The sequence below is a fragment of the Nuphar pumila genome, chromosome 16, assembly GCF_984573655.1.
Source record: "Nuphar pumila chromosome 16, dmNupPumi1.hap1.1, whole genome shotgun sequence".
In the NCBI taxonomy this organism is placed as follows: domain Eukaryota; kingdom Viridiplantae; phylum Streptophyta; class Magnoliopsida; order Nymphaeales; family Nymphaeaceae; genus Nuphar; species Nuphar pumila.
The window spans coordinates 33,159,540-33,180,942 of NC_143264.1; the positions used below are offsets into that span (position 1 = coordinate 33,159,540).

At 38.1% G+C, this 21,403-nt stretch overlaps 1 protein-coding gene across 2 annotated transcripts in view; it reads left to right on the top strand.

Annotated features, from left to right (window-relative positions):
* LOC149813156 (uncharacterized) overlaps positions 1–21,403 on the top strand; it is a 98,684-nt gene that overhangs the window by 27,151 nt on the left and 50,130 nt on the right. The window contains exon 3 of one of the 2 annotated variants that reach the window (XR_016428274.1): positions 1,595–1,790. The exons of the other annotated variant lie outside the window; for it this stretch is intronic. The gene's annotated coding sequence lies outside the window, so the exon portion shown is untranslated. The remainder of the gene's footprint in view (positions 1–1,594; positions 1,791–21,403) is intronic. 2 annotated transcript variants of the gene reach the window in all.

Below are 21,403 nucleotides of genomic sequence, written 5' to 3' on the forward strand. Positions count from 1 at the left end.
TTGAACTTGTTCATTTAGATGTATAGGTTCCTGTTCCGATCATGTCATTTTCTAAGTCAAAATACTATGTAATTTTTGTCGATGATTTCAATTGATATACAAGGATTTACTTCTTGAAATCCATGGAACAAGTGTTCAATGTCTGTAAACAATTCTGTTTTCTCGAAAGATTCTTGCCTTTCATAATGATGGGGGAGTGACTATACCTTGAATATGTTCACTGAGTTCTTACCTGAAAATGACATTGTACAAAGTTTTTTTTTCTTAGAACATCAGCCCAAAATAGTGTAGTTGAACAAAAACACCATCACATCACTGAGACTGCTTTGACTATGGTTGTTGATTCAAATTAAGGTCCGACTTATGGACAGATCATTTCACACCATTATTTCTTTTATAAACGCATGCCTTTGGATGGGTTGAATGGATATGCCATCTCTTATGCTTACAATAAACATGCTGATTATTCTATCTTACGTGCTTTTGGTTGCAAGTGTTTTGTTCATGTAGATGATTCGTTGCAAAATAAGTTTGCACCAAAAGCACAATTATGCAAGTTTATGAGATATGACGACAAGTATAATTAGATGCTTAAACATGCATTCTAATTGAATAGTCATATCTAGACACTGTTGTCTTTGTTGAGAATGAGTGTGAACCTCATGCTTGTCATTATGATTTAGCTGAATTAAGGGCTCTGTATACCTTTTGGCCCATAACTGGGACTTCTATGGTTGTGCAATCTGAAAACAATTCTTTGCTGCAGTAGTTGTGTACGAACACCAGCTGCAGGCCTTCCAAAGATGTTTCTAGGTTGCAGTTTGACAATAACAGCATGCAATCTAGTAGTTTCAGGGTGCAGTCCACTGTTATCACCATACAGCCAGCTGCTTCTAGGTTGCAGTTTGACAATAACAGCATGCTGTCTAGTAGTTTCAGGGTGCATTTCACTGTAGCAGTTGTTTCTAGGTTGCAGTTTGAAGTGCAGAAACTATTAACAGCACTGACAGGGTGCTGTCTATTATATCTGTTGTGCAGAATAAAGAATCAGTTGGTAAAGTGAATGATGCAGTACGCATCCAAAGGCTAACCCTGGGTATAGTACATGGTTGCCAGTTGAGGAAGCGGGAGCGGGAAGCGATACGGGAAGCGGGAGCGGGAAGCGAGGCACTTTCAAAATTTTAGGAAGCGGGGAAGCGTGGGACCACTTAGGAGCGATTTGGGAAGTGTCTCGGAAGCGACCTAGGAAGCGTCTCGGAAGCGAGGGGGAAGCGAAAAAAATAAAAATAAAAAATAAAAAATACAAAAAAATTGAAAAAAAACAGGGGAAGCGAGGGGGAAGCGTGGGGGAAGCGTGATGGGAAGCGCGCTTCCCATTAAAGGGAAGCGCGTCCCCCATTAAAGGGAAACGCGTCCCCCATTAAAGGGAAACGCGCTTCCCAAAAAAGGGGGACGCTTCCCCCCACGCTTCGGAAGCGCGACGTTTCGCGCTTCCGAAGCGCGCTTCGGGGAAGCGCGCTTCCCCTTTTAGCTAGGCGCTTCCGGTAACTCTGGTATAGTATCAGTTCAGCTAATTTTTAGTGTTTTCCTCTAGTGTATGCCAGATGTGACAAGGCAGAATCTGGTGGAAAATAACAGCAACATTTGGAAATGCTTGGATCAAGAGAGGCAGTGCGTGGAATAGTTGAAGGTGGTGAGCAACCCACATTTTCTAACTCTGGGGATTTACATATTAAGGATCTTGGTGTGCAACTAAGAAGCCCTACCATAACGCGATATCCACCTGATAGGTTGGCAAGCTATAATACATTTTCTCTTGATTTTCAATTGTATTCTGCTCCACTTGAGTGAGTGAAAGAGCCCAAACACTTTGTAGAAGCTTGTAAGACCCTTGTTGGGTTGAAGCCATGAATGAGGAGATTATGACACTTCTTGAATGTGGCACTTGGCAGGTTCTAAATAGACCAATAGACAAGAATCTTGTCAGTTTTTGATGGCTTTATATATCAAATGCAAAGCTGATGAAAGTGTAAAAATGTATAAGGCTAGATTAGTTGCAAAAGAATAAATCCAAGAATATGTTCTAGATTTTGGTAAAGCTTTTAATCCAATGGTACAAATGGAAACTATTAGAGTTGTGCTTTCCTTTGCAGGTAATTTTGGTTTGGAAACACCTTCTTGTATGAAGATTTATACGAGGAGGTGTATATAGAACCCTTCCTGGATATTCAGAAGGGAATGTTGCCAATACTGATTTGAGATTGGGAAAGGCTATATATGGTCTTAAACAAGCATTTAGGGCATTGTTTGATACATTCAGTATAACAACAAAATCTATGGATTTCATTTGCAGTCAAGGTGATTACTCATTGCTTGCACATTAGATGCTTTTGGTATTACTTTGATTCTTGTATATGTTGATGGTATAATTGTCACATAAACAACCCATCTTGCATTCAAGAACTCAAATTTTACTTGCAAAGCAAGTTTCATATGAAGGACCTTGGAGTTAAAATATTTTCTTGGTGTTCAGGTGGACTACACAGCTGGTTCGTCAGTGCTTACATAAAGTATGCCCAGGATTTATTGAAGCATGGTGGAATATTGGAATGCAAACCTGCTATGACTCTAATAGCGTTGAATTACCAAGTTACAACAAGAGAATGAGAATGATCTGCTTCTAGATTTCTGAGAAAAATTTAGAAGTATTGTAGGAGCATTACAATATCTGACATTTACACACCTTAACTTGGTTTATGCTGTGAATTAGGTATCCTAATTTATGCATGCACCCAAGTACAACCATATCGATGTCAAAAAAATCTTAAGATGTATCAAGGGTACAATTGGAGACTGTCTTGTTAAATTATATGGATGTTATATATATAGACATATATACATGTATATTTCATATATATATATATATAAAATCTTTTGTAATGCCTACTAGGGGCAAATTAGTCTTTTCACTTGTAAATATACATCTTCATTAGGGACCTTTCTTTTTGTTTTTTTTGTTTTCTTGTTTATCTTTATTTTTCATTTTGCTAAGAAGAAACTCGCTTGGCTCTTAAAAAGGACTGTGATGAGGTCCATGTGGTATATAAACCGGGAAATAACATGAGGACATATAAACCTCCTCATTTTTTAAAAAATAACAATAGCGAAGGAAAAAAAATTACTTGTCACTATTGTAGTGAACTGGGTCATCTTTGATCGGATTGTCATAAGCTTAAAACCAAGGTGGCTTCCGTTGAACATAGTCAAAGCAATTCGGGTGAAGAATCAAAGAGAGATGGAGACATAAATGACTCTATTGCTCAACTTACGAAAACTCTCCAACAATTCATGAGAATCAACTCTTCTATACCTTCCACCTCCGGTGCCGCGATCTCATCGATTCCCTATATGACCTCTTGGATCCTTGATTCGGGTGCCTCATTTCATATGACTTCTAATGCATATCTTTTATGCAAACCAAGTCTTAATTCTTTTAAATCATTTGTTTCCACGACCGATGGAACATCCTTAGATATTGGGATGAAAAATCTTGAAAAAGTTTTTAGTCAAAGCAAAGAATTTCATGTTCCAAAGATTAAAATTATTCCAAAACTTAACTTAAATATGTTTTCTGTTTCTCAAATAATCGATTTTGGATGTAGCGTCTCTTTTTCACCAACCAATTGCTATGTGCAGGATCTCTGGTCCAAAAAGCGGATTGGGCAAGGCCACAAAAGATGAAACTTATATTACATGGATTTTTTGTCTTTGCCATCCAAATCATTTTGTAATCATATCTAATCTAAGGATTTTGGTACTTGGTACAAGAGGCTTGGTCATCATAGTATTTCTAAGTTGTATCTTTTTCTTTTTATTTAAAAATTTTGTAATGAAAAAGAATTTACATGCAATGATTGTATCCTTTAAAAAATACATTTTTTTTTTATCCACATAACAATTTTATTTCCAAGAGACCATTTGAATTAGTGCATTCAGATGTATGGGGATCGGCACCCGTTATGTCTAAAGGAGGATATTCATATTATGTTGTCTTTATTGATGATTTTACTGGATACACATGGGGGTATTTTATAAAAAACAAATCTGATGTTTTCTCTATTAAAGAATTTCATATTCTTAATCAATTTCAAAACAACATAGCCATTTTTAGATCCGATTCCGAAGGTGAATACATGTAAACTATCTTAAACAAAATGGCATTTATCATCAAAGATCTTGTCCTAAAACCACTTAGCGGCTCCTTTTATAGCAACTCATTTTGGACTTAACAAAATGGTCTTGCCGAAGGAAAACATCGGCAACTCATTGAAACAACAAGAATTCTTCTTGTTTCTAAAATCGTTCTAAAGAACTTTTGGGCTGAAGCCGCTCTTACCGCAACTTATTTTATAAACTGGATGCCTTTTTCATCCTTAAAAAATGTTTCTCCTTTTGAAAAATTATTCAAAATGTCTCCAGATTTTAAAAGATTAAGAATTTTTTGTTGCAAATATTGTCCTTTTTTAAGGACAAGATAAACTTTCACCAAAAGCTCTTGAATGTGCTTTTATTGGCAATAGTGAAATTCAAAAGTAGATGTTATGATATTAAAAATAACAAACTTTATGTTTCAAGAAATATGACCTTTCTTGAAGAATAAAATGGATTTGAGTTTTAAAAATCTAAGAAAGAAATTAACCATTCTCTTCTCTTTGACTTGTTGCCTAGAAATAAATCTAAAGATTTTAGGGATACTATTTGTGATAATATTTGTGATAAAAATTCTTATCAAAATGATGCTTTGTTGCATCAAAATGATGATTCTCACAATGAGAATCCCAATGATATACATGTGTATACTCGGCGAGAGGGCAATGAACATCAAAATGCTTTTGATATATACTCTCAAGACATTTCTTTAGAAGATCAAGTTGAAGAATCCCTACCTAGGCGATTCCTTTTCTCTAAATTATAGAACTTGTCTAATGATGATCCATTCCTATCGTGAGCCTTTCAATTTGAAAGAAGGTTAGCTACATTCACATTGCATTGATGCTATGAGACTTGAGTTAGAAACAATCAACAAAGCTAACACTTGAACAATTGTAGGTCTTTTTTTAGGAAAAAAGGCTATTGAATATAAATGGGTTTATAAAGTCAAAACCAAAAGTGATGTGACATTAAAAAGATACAAAGTTAAGTTAGTTGCTAAAGGGTATGCACAAGAATATGAAATTGATTATAAGGAAACCTTTGCCTCAGTTGTTAGGATGACTAGTGTAATAACCTTAATAGCCTTAGCGTCTATTAATCAATGACCTATCTATCAATTAGATGTTAAAAATGCTTTTTTAAATGAGAACCTTTGTAACGAAGTTTATATGGATCCTCCGTCGGGTCTTGAGATTAAAAAAAAAAAAAATCTTAAACTCAATAAAGTTCTTTATGGCCTTAAACAAGCTCCAAAAGCTTGGTATGATCACTTTAGTAAAGTTGTTCTTGATAATGGTTTTACCTCTTATTATACTGATACTGCTCTATTTGTTAAGTATGCAAGTAATCACATAACTATCTTATTATTATATGTTGATGACATGATCATCACTGAGAATGATAAAAAGGGCATTGAGCTTATTAAAAATATTTTTAAAAACAATTTTGATATGTCTGATCTTGGATTTCTAAGGTATTTTTAAGGGATCGAAGTTGCATATTCTCCTCGGGGATATGTTCTGTCTTAGATTAAGCTTGCATAAGATATTATTGCTAAGTCTGACTTAATTGACGGAAAGAAAGTGGAGACTCAAGAAGTAATCAACCAAAGATGAAAGCCAATGATGAAACTCCTTTAGAAGATCGTATTCCTTATCGTCAACTGATTGGATTACTAACATATTTGTCTATTAACAGGACATATATTGCTTATGTTGTTCACGTGCAAGTCAATTTCAAAATGCTCCTACTGCCATTCACATGCTGCCATCATGAGAATTATCAAATATTTAAAGGAAACCATAACCGAAAGACTATTCTTATCTTTCTCTTCATCTCCTAATTTAATTGCTTATACTGACTCTGATTGGGGTGGTAACCCTAATGATCATATTTCTACAACAGGTTATTGCGTTCTTGAACAATCATTAATGTCTTGGAGATGTAAGAAACAACAAAAGGTGTCTCCATTTTCCATGAAGGCTGAGTATAAGGCGATGATAATAATTACCACTAAACTTGTCTGGTTGAGAATTCTGCTAAAAAATATAGGAGTCATTATCTTTATTTCTTTGAAGTTGTGTTGCGACAATAAGAGTGCCATCTACATGGCTAGAAATCACACTTTCTATGAACGAATAAAGCACATCAAGATGGACTGTCATTATCTTCGGGATGAATTTTTATAAGGCACCATTCAACTACCATATGTTACTTTAGAGTATCAGCTAGCAGATTTCTTCACCAAAGCCTTACCATCACCCCGTTTTTACTTTCTCCTAAACAAATTCTCGGTGATCTCACCGTCAGTTTTGTAATGCTCACTACGGGCAAATTAATCTTTTCACTTGTAAATACGCATGTCCATTAGGGTCCTTTCTTTTTGTTTTTTTATTATTGTTTTGATTTCTTGTTTTTCTTTATTTTTTATTTTGCTTTTGAAATGGGTCCACATAAGAGCCGTTGGGATCCTCTCCAACGGTCACGTTTGATCGTTGGAGGGGCTCCCAATGACTCTATAGGAGCCCCTTTGCTTCCATTTGTTGTATAAAATAAGGAGACTTGCCCCCTGTAATGAAATTGTGATCTTCTACAAAGCACACAAATATCTTAAAGAATGTCTATTAAAGACACTTCAAACAAAACCCATAAAAACGTATAAATGGAAGAACATAAATAGAATAAATAAATCTTTATTTATCGCAAAAATGCTTAAGAAGCATTGGTACATTTATTGAAGGGGATCACCCCTATTTATAAAGAATGGAAGAGAGGGAGAGCTTATTTTGAGCTCTCCCGTAGAGTCGTTGGACCCTAGTTCAACGACTCTAATTATAGTCGTTGGACTAGGGTCCAACGACTATAACTTGGTCAAGTTCCAACTAGGAGCTTGACTAGTTTATTAATCTAGTTCAAAATGAACTAGATACTAAAAGGAATAAAGAAAAAGAAAATAATAAAAGAAAATATTATATATAATAATATATTATTATTATTATTATTATATATGTTACATTTTAACACCCCTAAAACTTACGGTAGAATGAGTGAAAGTTTGTTTAAGAGGAAGTGAAATCTGGGAGCAACGAGAGGCTTGGTGAAAAAGTCTGCTAATTGATATTCTGATGTAACATAGGGCAGATCAATGGTTCCATGTAAATATTCCTCTCTGACATAGTGACAATCCATTTCAATATGTTTGGTGCGCTCAAGAAATATCCAGTTGCTTGCAATATAGATCACACTCTTGTTGTCACAACACATTCTTGAAGCTTGTGATGCTTCAGCTCCCATGTCAGCGTGCAGTCGCCCGAGCCAAACAACTTTCATTGTAGTGGTCTCCATGGCTCTATATTCAGCTTTGGTGGAGAAAAAAGAGACCTTCTGCTGCTTTTTGTACATCCATGAAATTAAGGATTCACCTAAGAAACACAAAAACCAGTGGTTGAGTGCCTATTATTGGGATCACCTCCCCAGTAAGCATCAGAATAAACAATTAAATCTAATGATGATGAAGAAAACAAGAAGAGCCCTCGTAAAAGAGAGGACTTTAAATATCTAATAATACGCAAAATCGCTCCTATATGAACATAGGTGTGATCATGCTGAAACTAACTAGCTGTGTGAACAATGTGTACTATATCTGGCCTAGTAATGAAAATATAAGAGAGTGCTCCGATAAGCTGTCTGTAAGGTATAGGATCATTAAGAAGTTCCCCATCATCAATTCTCATTTTAACGTTGACAACTTTTGGAGTATTCACTTTCTTATCATGTGTAATTCCAAACCTGAAAACAATATCAAAAGCAAATTTAGATTAAGATTGTAATGAAATGGTGGTCTTCAACAAATGCACAAATAACTCACAAACAAGTGTCTATTGGAGACACTACAAGCATGACCCTTGAAAGAGTATAAAAGGAAGAACACTTGAAAAATAAATAATACTTTATTCATGAACAAAATGCTTAAGAAGCATGGTGCTTTACATTGAAGGGGTTCACCCCTATATATACAAAAAAGTGGAAGAGAGAGGAGAGCTCATTTTGAGCTCTCCAAAAGAGACGTTGGATTCCAACGTCTCTTAATATAGCTGTTGGACTACAGTCCAACAACATTTATTATTATAGCTGTTGGACTATAGTCCAACAACATTTATTATAGCTGTTGGACTACAGTCCAACAGCTATTTGCACAGTCAAGTTCCAATAGGAACTTGACTGGATCAAATATCTAGTTTCTATTGAACTAGATCCTAAAAAAGAAAATAAAGAAAAATAGAAAAATAAAATATAATAATATTAAATAATATATATATATATATATATATATATATATATATTACAGTTTACATTTTAACACTCCCCCTCAAACTTACGGTACAATGAGCGAAAGTTTGTTTAAGAGGAAGTGAAATCTGGGAGCAGCGAGAGGCTTGGTGAAGAAGTCTGCTAATTGATATTCTGATGTAACATATGGCAGATCAATGGTTCCATGTAAGTATTCCTCTCTGACATAGTGACAGTCCATCTCAATGTGTTTAGTACGCTCATGGAATGTCCGGTTGCTTGCAATGTAGATCGCACTTTGTTGTCACAACACATCTTTGAAGCTTGCATTGCTTTAGCTCCCATATCCGCTAGCAATCGTCTGAGCCAAACAACCTCTATAGTGGTGGTTGCCATGACTCTGTATTCAGCTTCGGTGGAGGAAAAAGAGACTTTCTGCTGCTTCTTGCACCTCCACGAAATTAAGGTTTCACCTAGGAACACACAAAAACCCAGTAGTTGAGTGTCTATTATTGGGATCACCTCCCCAGTCAGCATCAGTATATGCAATTAAATTTAATGAAGATGAAGCAGACAAGAAGAGTCCTCGTGAAAGAGAGGATTTTAAGTATCTAATAATACGCAAAATCGCTCCCATGTGCACGGAGGTGGGAGCATGCTGAAACTGACTAACTGTATGAACCACATGAGTTATATCTGGCCTAGTAATGGAAAGATAAGAAAGAGCTCCAACAAGCTGTCTATAAGGAGTAGGATCATCAAGAAGTTCTCCATTATCAATTTTCATTTTAACATTGACAACTTCTGGAGTGTCTACTTTCTTATCATCTGTAATTCCAGACCTGGAAACGATATCAAGAGCAAATTTAGATTGAGATATCAAATACCCCCGAGGGGAATAAGCAACTTTAATGCCTAAAAAATATCTTAATAAACCTAAGTCAGTCATTTCAAAGTGAGTTTTAAGAAGAAATTTGATATTTGCAACTCCCTGTTTGTCGCCTCCAGTGATGATCATATCGTCCACATAGAGAAGAATAATAATGATGCCTGCATCAGATTTCTTAACAAACAAAGCAGTGTCAGTTAAACAAGGTTGAAAACCAATATCATGCATAACATGACTAAATCGGTCATACCAGGCTTTTGGAGCCTGTTTAAGACCATAAAGAGCCTTTTCTAGACGAAGAGCTTTACCCTTAGGGATACTAATACCAGGTGGGGCTTCCATGTATACTTCTTCAACGAGATTCCCATTCAGGAAAGTATTTTTGACATCTAATTGAAAGATAGGCCATGTTCTAATGGAGGCCAAGGCTATTAAAGTTCTAACAGTGGTCATACGGGCCACAAGAGCAAATGTTTCTTCATAATCGATGTCATACTCTTGGGCATATCCTTTTGCTACTAAACGGACCTTATATCTTTCCAGGGTCCCATCACTTTTGGTTTTGACTTTGTATACCCACCTACAACCTATAGGTTTCTTACCCGGAGGAATATCTTGTATCGTCCAAGTATTGGCCTTTTCTAGTGCATCCAATTCTATTTTCATGGCTTCTATCCATTCTATATGATTTTTTGCTTGAGAATAGGATGATGGTTCAACATATGATTGTATTAATGCAATGGCGGCCCTATACGTGGGTGAAAAAGATTCATAAGACACAATTTTTTCTAAAGGTTTAGAGATTCTAGACGTTCTTCTAGGTGAGACTTCAGAGTATTTTTGTAATGCATGCCGATAAGGCTTGGGAATACCTCAAAAACATGTATTCCCTTAAAGATATTGCACATGTATGCAATTTACAAGATAAACTTCGGACAATGACTCAAAAAGATAAAACTATTCGAGAATATTATAATGAGTTGTCCGAACTTTGGGAAGAGTTGACTCTTCTTGAACCCAAATGGCATTGTGCCGAAGACATCGAGCTTCGCCAAAAGCAACTCGATATGGAACATTTCTATCAATTTGTGAATGGTCTAAGGCCGGAGTTTGAATCCACCAAATCGAGGCGGAAGCACTTCAAGATCTAAGGATTTCGTAGCTCTGATACTATGTAATGAAATGGTGGTCTTCAACAAATGCACAAATAACTCACAAACAAGTGTCTATTGGAGACACTACAAGCATTACCCTTGAAAGGGTATAAAAGGAAGAACACTTAAAAAATAAATAATACTTTATTCATGAACAAAATGCTTAAGAAGCATGGTGCTTTACATTGAAGGGGTTCACCCCTATATATACAAAAAAGTGGAAGAGAGAGGAGAGCTCATTTTGAGCTCTCCAAAAGAGACGTTGGATTCCAACGTCTCTTAATATAGCTGTTGGACTACAGTCCAACAACATTTATTATTATAGCTGTTGGACTATAGTCCAATAACATTTATTATAGCTGTTGGACTACAGTCCAACAACTATTTGCACAGTCAAGTTCCAACAGGAACTTGACTGGATCAAATATCTAGTTTCTATTGAACTAGATGCTAAAAAAGAAAATAAAGAAAAATAGAAAAATAAAATAATAAAAGAAAATATAATAATATTAAATAATATATATATATATATTACAGTTTACATTTTAACAAAGATATCAAATACTCACGAGGGGAATAAGCAACTTCAATTTCTAAAAAATATCTTAATAAACCTAAGTCAATCATTTCGAAATGAGTTTTAAGAAGAGTTTTGATATTTGCAACTCCTTGTTTGTTGCCTCCGGTGATGATCATATCATCCACGTAGAGAAGAAGGATAATGATGCCTGCATCAAGTTTCTTAATAAACAAAGTACTATCAGTTAAACAAGATTGAAAACCAATATCAAGCATAACATGATTAAATCTGTCATACCAGGCTTTTTAGTGCCTATTTAAGACCATAAAAAGCTTTTTCTAGACGAAGAGCTTTATCCTTAGGGATACTAATACCAGTCGGGGCTTCCATGTATACTTCTTCAATTAGATTTTCATTTAAAAACACATTTTTGACATCCATTTAAAAAATAAGCTATTTTCTAATGGAAGCCAAAGTTATTAAAGTTCTGACAGTGGTCATACGAGCCACAGGAGCAAAGGTCTCTTCATAATCGATGCCATATTCTTGGGCATATCCTTTTGCCACTAGACGAGCCTTATTTCTTTCCAGAGTTTCATCACTTTTGGTTTTGACTTTATAAACCCTTCGACAATCTATAGGTTTCTTACTTGAAGGAACATCTTGGATAGTCCAAGTGTTAGCCTTTTTCAATGCACCCAGTTCTGTTTTCATGGCTTATATTCATTCTACATGATTTTTGGCTTGAGAATATGATGATGGTTCAATATATGATTGTATTAATGCAATGACTGCCCTATATGTGGGTGAAAAAGATTCGTAAGACACAAAATTTTCAGGAGGTTTAGAAATTCTAGACATCCTTCTGGATGGAACTTCGGAATATTTTTCTAATGCAGATGGAAGATTTTGCTCTCTACGTCTTGAATATTGTAGACTAATATCCCTATGAGTTTGCTCTCCATTATCGACATCATGTTCAATATCAATAGGACTTTGATCATTGTCAAATTCACATTCAAGATCCCATTCATTGGATTTTGAAGTTATATCAATTAGAAAGGAATATTCAGTGACTTCCTTGGGTTTTTCGAATTTGAAGAGGCTTTCTTTTTCTAGAAAAGATACATTTCTTGACATATACAATTTTTTATTTTGAAAATCAAAACACCTGTAGCCTTTTTTATTATCAGCATATCTTAAAAAGGCATACATAATTGCACGAGATGAGAGTTTGTCATTTTTGTTGGTGAAAACAAAATATTTGCATCCAAAGACTCTTAGTCTAGAATAATCGAGAGATAAGTTGACAAGTTTGTCAATTGAAGTTATATTCTTTAATGAGGAAGATGACATTCGATTAATGAGATAGATAGCAGTTAGGGCAGCTTGATCCCAAAACCCTTTTGGAACTTGGTTTGTAATTAGCAAGCAAGGTCCTAGTAGTTTTCATAATGTGTCGATGTTTACGTTCGGCTAGGCCATTCTGTTGTGGAGTGTGTGGATACGATATTTGATGTGTAATGCCATGTAAATTGAGATAGTCTTTGAATTCTTTGGATATAAACTCTCTCCCTGAATCAGTGAAAAAAATAGAAATTTCATTTTGAAATTTATTTTTAACCATTTTATAAAATATTTGAAAGTGGGCAGAAAATTCAGATTTATGTTTAAGAAAATAAATCCAAGTATGTCTAGAAAAGTCATCAACAAAAATGACATAATATGCATACCCACTCTTAGAGATAACGGGTGCAGGACCCCAAACCAGAGTTATCAGAAGCGCCTAGGCGCATGGGGAAGCGCGCTTCCCCGAAGCGCGTTTTGGAAGCGCGAAATGTCGCACTTCCGAAACGTGTAGGGAAGCGCACTTCCCAAAAATGAGAAGCTTGCTTCCCCATTTTTTTCATTTTTTTTTTGCTTCTCCCTCACTTCCGGTTCGCTTCCTAGGTTGCTTCCGAGACAATTCATAATTTTCTTCTAAGTCATCCCACGCTTCCTGCTTCCTAAAATTTTGAAAGTGCCTCGCTTCCCGTATCGCTTCCTGTATCGCTTCCCCGACTGGTAACTCTGTCCCAAACATCTGAATGTATTAACTCAAGTGGTCTAGAAGAAATAAAAGTTTTACTATGAAACGATAATCTTTTCATTTTGCCAAGAATACAGTCTTTACAATAAAAACTTTCAGAATTACAAAATTTTCCCAAACTTGGAAAATGTTGAATTTTAGACATGTGAGGATGGCCATGTCTTTTGTGTTATAGATCTAATTCTACTTTCTGAACATTATAGCAAAATGCATTCTTGGGCAATTCCAAAAAGTCCATGTAATAGAGTCCTCCTTCTCTATGGCCTTCCCCAATCAACTTTCCTGATTGACGATCCTATACCCAACAACCATGAGAAGAGGAGATATTACACCCATAGTCAAATATTTGAGTGACAGATAAAAGATTCAGATTTAATTTATGAATATATCTAACTTCTGGGACAATTTTTTTTTTGGATTTTTGAAAAATTTCAAAACATCTTACTCCTTTTATTTCAAGAGATGTACCATCAGTTGTAAAAACCTTTGACACACTTGAGTTATTTTTAAGACATTCGGATAAGCTATTGACATTTAGTGTCATGTGAAAAGAAGTATCAAAGTCTAAAAGCCAAGGAAAGTTACCTGGATCGGAAAAAGATGCAACAACCGCTCCAGTTGAGGCTTCAGTTGAGAAGGATGCCCCTTTGAGAAGAGGTTGAATGATTTTCATCAATTGAGCCATAGATACAGGTGCATCTTGATCTTTTGATTCAAATTCAACGAATGCAACTCTTTTTTCTTCTCTTTAACTTGGGACATTGAGGCCTATAGTGCCCCGGTTCATGACAATGGTGACAAATGACTCTTCTTTTGTTAAAGTCACTATTTTGTCTACCAAAATGAGGCATCTTGTAAGTGCGTGTATGATTTCCCGGTCTAGACACAGCTAGAACAGAGTCATCATCAACTTTTGAAGTATTTTTCTAAGTCTATTTTCCTCCATAATGAGTTCTTCGATAGTATCAACTATTGAAGGAATTTTTTCACAATGTAAAAGGGCCGATTTGGTGGATTCAAACTCCGGCCTCAAACCATTCATGAATTGATAGAAATGTTCCATATCGAGTTGCTTTTGGCGAAGCTCGATATCTTCGGCACAATGCCATTTGGTCCCAAGAAGAGTCAATTCTTCCTAAAGTTCGGACAACTCATTGTAATATTCTCGAATAGTTTTGTCTTTTTGAGTTATTGTCCAAACTTTGTATTGTAAATTGCACACATGTGCAATATCTTTAAGGGAATACATATTTTTAAGGTATTCTCAAGCCTTATCGGCATGTTCAAACTTAGGAAGACTAGAGCATTTCTTAATGTCTACACTATTAATTAGCCATGACATAATTTTTGCATGCCCTATCCTCCATTCTTTCCATTTCTTTTCATAAGTAGCCAAAACCTTACTCTTCTCTTCTTTATTTAGAGGAACTTCTTTGTCACTCTCCATTATAGTGAGAGTTAGTTTAGGTTCCGGATCAGAACCATCCACTATACTCCATGACCCTTTTTCCTAAATGTAATGTTTCATAATCGAAGCCCACGTTACATAGTATAATTTAGTTACATGGGTATGATGGTGATCTTATCATTGCCACCCATCTTTTACAAGGGTGTGCAAAGAAAACAAATAGATGAGAGAAGAGAAAATAGAAAAGAAGAGAGAGAAGGATAAGAAAGAGGATGAATAAGAAACAATACAAATTTTTGTAGCAAAAATTTCTTTAATTGCCTCATTTCTTCAAAAGAATATTTGAGACACGAACAAGATGATAAAACATCTTTTGCAAGTGGGACATGAAAAACGAGGTGAAAGTTCTTTAAGATCTAGGATCTCCATGGCTTTGATACCATGTAATGAAATAGTGATCTTCCACAAAGCACACAAATCTCGTAAAGAATGTCTATTAAAGACACTTCAAACAAAACCCATAAAAGGGTATAAATGAAAGAACACAAATAAAATAAATAAATCTTTATTTATCACAAAAATGCTTAAGAAGCATTTGTACATTTGTTGAAGGGGATTACCCCTATTTATAAAGAATGGAAGAGAGTAGGGAGAGCTCATTTTCAGCTCTCCCATAGCCGTTGGACTAGGGTCCAACTACCATAACTTGGTCAAGTTCCAACTAGGAACTTGACTAGTTTATTAATCTAGTTCAAAATGAACTAGATACTAAAAGAAGCAATAAAGAAAAAGAAAATAATAAACGAAAACATTATATATAATAATAATATATTATTATTATTATTACATATATGTTACATTTTAACAGCCCCACCACAATGTGTGCTTTTAAAAGCATTCTCAATAAAAGATTATTTATATTTTTAAGCTCTCTCTCTCATATTGTGTGTTTGTCACTTGCCACTCTGTTGGCCTATTGTATTTTGCCCATTGGTGGTTTCTTGCTTGTATGCTTGTGCATGTCTTGTAGTCACTTGGTGACATTGTTCTTTGCACTAGTATTTCATTATAGGTCTTGTATATGTGAAACCCACTAAAAAGGTCTCATAGATGCATTTACAAGTTCCTTTGGTGCTTCATTGACCTAAGGCAACTTCTAGTCCCTTTTATTTGTCTTTGTCATTTTCCCTTTCTCCCTTGACTTGCTCAAGTTTCTTCTTGTTCCTCATTATTTTCTCCTCATTTTTAGTCCCTGTCTCTTTATCATTACAGTTGATGTCAACACTTTCCATGCTGACATCATCAGTTTCTGGCACATTTTTTTGCAGCTGCCATGCGTGATATTTCATGTCCCATGTTGCTCTCTTTATCACTTTTTTGATGTTTCTCACCTTGATCTATGAAAAAAGAGCAAAGTGGATAGTCTTATTACTAAGAATACTAGCTGATCATGATCCATGGGCATTTATGTCACGGGCTAAAAGCGAAGGGCCCTGTGATGTGCCCCGGTGTACCCCAACACCAGAACGACCATTGAAGCGCACAACAAAAATTGAGCTAAACGTCGCTCGTCAAGTGTGTGGGCACAATGACACAATCATGCACACACACAATCACATAAAGAGAGTAGGGACGCAAAAGAGCATAGAAGAAAGCAAGGACTTCTATTAGCAAGTTAAAGAGTATAGAGAGACCTCAAAATCACCTTGTAACTAGGGGTTCTAGGCCAAAGGCTATTACATGCAATAAAAGAAAGCAAAAGAGGTAACTGCATCAAGCAACAAAAGCAAAAAGCTTGGCGGTCCGAAACACTCTCCGCCACCTAAGTTGGCTCCGTCCTCAGTGACAATCATGAGTGGTACTCCTCCACAAGTTGATGGTGCTTTCACATTCTGACTGCTATCTCCCAAGTAGCTTTACTCTCTAGTAGACTTTTCCACTGCACCAGGTACTTCATCTTGCCAAGATAATTGTTGGAGAGGTTGAGGATGACTTCTGATTCTCTATCTGGGATGCTGGTTGTTTAAAGCATGCGTTACAGTATCGGAGCATGCTGAGATATGCTCCGTTGTGGATTTCTTTCATGTTCATGGAATGACTTTAGGTTGGACACATAGAAGACTGGATGCACTTGAAAATCTACTGGCAAATCCAACTTGTACGCTAAGTTCCCAGTGCGCTTCGTGATGGTGACCCTGAAAGATAGTAGTGCGCTCGGGGTAGAGTTTCACCAACACCTTATCTCCAAAGCTGAACTCAAAAGGTCAATGCTTTTCATTCACCCATTTCTTCATGCGCTTCGTTGCATTGTTTGGATATACCTTCGCCAACTCTGCTTGGTCCTGCCAGTTTTTTACAATATGCGTACGGTGCTTTCTCACATCCACGTGCAACAAGAGAGTGAGGAGTCTGCGGTTGCTGTCCTGTTGCAACTTCAAATGGATTATGGCTTGATGATTCACTCTTTTGGAGATTATAGCAGAATTGGGCGATATCAAATGAGTCCACCAAATCTCTTTGGTTAGCACTCACATAGTGTCAAAGATATTCCTTTAGTATGCCGTTAATTTGCTTCACCTTCCCATCAGTTTGGTGACGAGTTGATGCTGAAATGCAAATTTGTCCTTAACAATCAGAATACCTCACGCTAAAACTTTTCAGCAAAGCGAGCTTCTCGAACACTGCCAATGCTCTCTGGGATTCTTCAATACTTTTACACATTCTACCCGAACAACTTTGTAGTGTTAGCAGCTGAGCAGGTGGCAGGGGCAGGCACTAATATAGCATACTTTGAGAACTTGTCCACAACCACAAAAATTGAACTTCAAACTTGTACCTTTAGCAGACTAATAATTAAGTCCATGGTGATGCACTCCCACGGACGGCTCCGCACAGGCAATGACTCCAATAATCCTTTCGGTCTTTGGTTTACAACTTCGACATACTGGCAAATTAAGCAGGTTCACACATACACATTTACGTTGTCCCATATCTGCGGCCAATAAAACGCATGCTCTAACAATGCTAACGTCCTCTCCTGCCTTGGGTGGCCAGCCCAACATGTGTCATGGCACTCCTGCATCAAGTGCCTTTGCCAATCAGAGTCTTGAAAGCAGTCCTATAGGCCCAAAGGGCATCATCAAGGCGCTGAGACCAGTCCTTGCGGTCTGGTCGGACTGTCTTTTCAAGAATCCGCTTGATCTCTCTATTAGAGACCTCAACTTGGCCACTGGTCTGCGGGTGGTAAGGTGTAGCAATCCGATGATGCACAGAATATTTCCTAAGTAAGGAAGCTACTACGAAAGTGCGTACCACCATCACTAATGATCGCTCTAGGGACTCCAAACCGGCTAAAAATGTTGTGCTTGATAAATCAAAGCACCTCCTTATGATCATTGGTTCGGGTGGCCACGGCCTCGACCCATTTTGAAACATAATCAACTGCCACTAAAATGTATACAAATCCAAACGATGGCAAAAAAAGACCCATAAAATCAATGCCCCACACATACAAAATCTCAACAATCAAAATAGGAAGAAGGGGCATCATGTCACGCTTGGCAATGCGTCCTGTCTGCTGACAACGCAAGCACCTCCTACAAAAATCATGGGCATCTCTATGCAGTGTCGGCCACCAAAATCTTGACTGGAGGACCTTCGCGGCGGTCTTTCGACTAGAAAAATGACCTCCACAAGCCAAGGAATGACAAAATGATAGAATGGAGTCATACTCCTCCTCAGGAACACACCTCCGAATCATCTGATCTGCGCATAATAAAAAAAACTTTGGTTCCTCCCAAAAAATAGTGCTTTACCTGCGAGAAAAATCGATCTCTCTCATTGCGGTTCCAGTGCACAGGGTACTCTCCAGTCACCAAAAAGTTGATGATATGCGCAAACCAAGGCAGATGCTTGACATGAAAGAGCTGCTCATCCGGAAATGAATAATCAATCTGCCCCTAATCAGTTGATGTCTCCACTGTCAGTCTGGATAAATGATCTGCTATAAGATTCTCACATCCACTCTTATCTCGAATCTCGAGATCAAATTCTTGTAACAGAAGGATCCATCGAATGAGACGCGGTTTGGCATCCTTTTTACTCATCAAATATCGCAATGCTGCATGATCTGAGTAAATGATGACCTTGGAGCCTAACAAATATGAGCGAAATAATTCCTTCTCTGTGGTGGTATAATGCATTTACGCATCAGAGATGGTCCTACTAGCATAATAAATCACATGAGATCGTCGCTTAATCTTCTGACCGAGAATCGCTCCAACCGCGTAATCTGACGCGTCACACATAATCTCAAATGGCACTGACCACTCAGGAGATCGAAGAATAGGAGCAGTAGTCAGAGCCTCCTTCAGGGCCAAGAATGCCTTCAGACAGGCATCATCAAACAAAAACGGCTGATCTTTCGTTAGCAAGTTGCACAACGGTCGAGAAATCTGGATAAAGTCCTTAATGAACCTTCTATAAAAACCTGCGTGCCCTAGAAATGATCGCACCTGCCGCATAGAGGTCGGTGGAGCTAATCTAGCAATGGTCTCCACTTTGGCCTTATCAACCTCGATTCCTTTCTCAGACACAATATGTCCAAGAACAATCCCCTGTCTCACCATGAAATGACTCTTTTCCCAACTAAGAACCAGATTTGTCTCCCTACAACGCTGAAGCACACGAGATAACTTTTGGAGACAATCGTCAAATGAAGAGCCATAGACCGAAAAATCGTCCATGAAAATCTCAAGGACATCATCCATCATATGTGAGAAGATCGCCATCATGCACCGCTGAAATGTTGTCGGGGCATTGCAGAGCCCAAACGACATTCTCCTATAAGCAAAAGTGCCATATGGACAGGTGAACGTCGTCTTCTTCTGGTCCTCGGGATGAACGACCACCTGGTTGTATCCTGAATAACCATCCAGGAAACAAAAATACTGCTGACCCGCGAGTTTCTCCAAGATCTGGTCGATGAACGGCAGAGGGAAGTGATCCTTCCTAGTTGCACTGTTCAACTTTCTATAATCTATGCATACTCGCCATCCCGTGGTAGTCCTCATGGGGACACTTTCTCCTTTTTCATTCATCTCTACAGTGAGCCCAGACTTCTTGGGGACAACCTGGGTAGGGCTCACCCACTGACTGTCGGAGATGGGATAAATGATCCCAGCATCCAACCATTTGACTACCTCCTTCTTTACCACCTCCTTCATATGGGGATTTAGTCTCCTTTGCGCCTCTCTTGAGGGTTTAGCCCCCTCATCCATGATAATCCGATGCATGCAAAAGGAGGGGTCTATCCCCTTCAGATCTGCCACCGACCATCTAATCGCCTTTTTGTGCTCGTGCAAGACCTGTAAAAGCTGACACTCCTGTGTGTCAGTCAGGTCTGCAGAAATAATGACGGGGAGAGTCTGATCCTTGCCTAGGAAGGCATACTTGAGTGTGGCCGGTAAGGACTTCAACTCAAGCTATGGCAGACTCTCTATGGATGGTCGGGCCGACTTTTCTGCCAATTCAGGAAGCGGCTCGAAGTGCCAGATCCAACTCAGATCACCTGTTCGACTCTCTATCGACCCATGACAATCTTCGAGTGATTCATCAACCTCCTCCTGAGGTGGATCACTCAATAACCAAGTATGCTCTGCTTCTACCAGGTCCTGAATGAAGTCGACCTCGAAAGAAGCCTCATCGCCGGCAGGTCCCATCGCCGCATGAAAAATGTTCAGCCTCATCTTCCTGTTGCCAAATGAGACATCCATCACGCCTGTGCGGCAATTAATGCACGCATTGATAGTGGCCAGAAAGGGGTGTCCAAGAATGATGGGGGTCTGTCGCATATCATTGACTCCCTCCATATCTAAAATGATGAAGTCAACAGGGAAGTAGAAGTCCTCTACCTTGACTAGAACATCTTCCAGAATCCCTCGCGGGACCTTAATTGATCTATCTGCAAGCTGCAAGGTCATAGGTGTTGGCTTTATCTCCTTTAATCCAAATTTGTCATAAAAGAAACCCGGCAAGATATTGACACTCGCCCCAAGGTCGAGCAATGCACGCTCGACAGTGATGTCTCTTATGACACAAAATAATTGGAGTCCCTGGGTCCTTAAGCTTTGGTGGGGTTTGGTGCTGCAACACCGCACTCACCTGCTAAGTCAAATATATCTTCTTCGGCACTTGTGACCTCAACTTTCTTTTCTGCGTACAAAGCTCCTTTAGGAACTTCGCATATGCAGGGACTTGCTGAATGACATCAAGCAAGGGGAGGTTTATCTGAACGTGCTTGAATATCTCAAGCATCTCCTGCATATTCACTCCATGTTTGCCTAATGACTTCAGCCTCTCTAACGCCTCAGGAAAGGGGGTTTTGGGAATATAGGACTTTGAAGGCTCAGATGGTAGAGCCCTCTCGCTTTCCTGTGGTGGGACGGTAGGGACATGCTGCTTCTCACTCGTTCTCTTTCTTTCTTCTGCAGCCTCACTCGCTTGGTATTGCTTTCCATTCCTCAGGGTGATTACCGCTTGAGCCTGCTCTTGATGGGCATCTGTCATATGCAGGCCATGCATCAGCTCCTTACCCCTAGGGTTCACCATCGGTTGGCTAGGTAAAGCTCCCTCACTTCGCCTGCTAAGCGCCTCGGCGAGTTGTCCCATTTGCGTCTCAAGCTTCGCAATAGAATGTGTATGGGAGCTCAGATTGACCTTGATATCTGAGAAGGCTTGCAACATCTTGTCCTCAAAAGACTGGCTGGACGAAGGCTCCTGGGACTGAGGCTGACTATAAGTAGGCTGAGCTGAAGGGTAGCTGGTTCTTTGAAATCCAGGC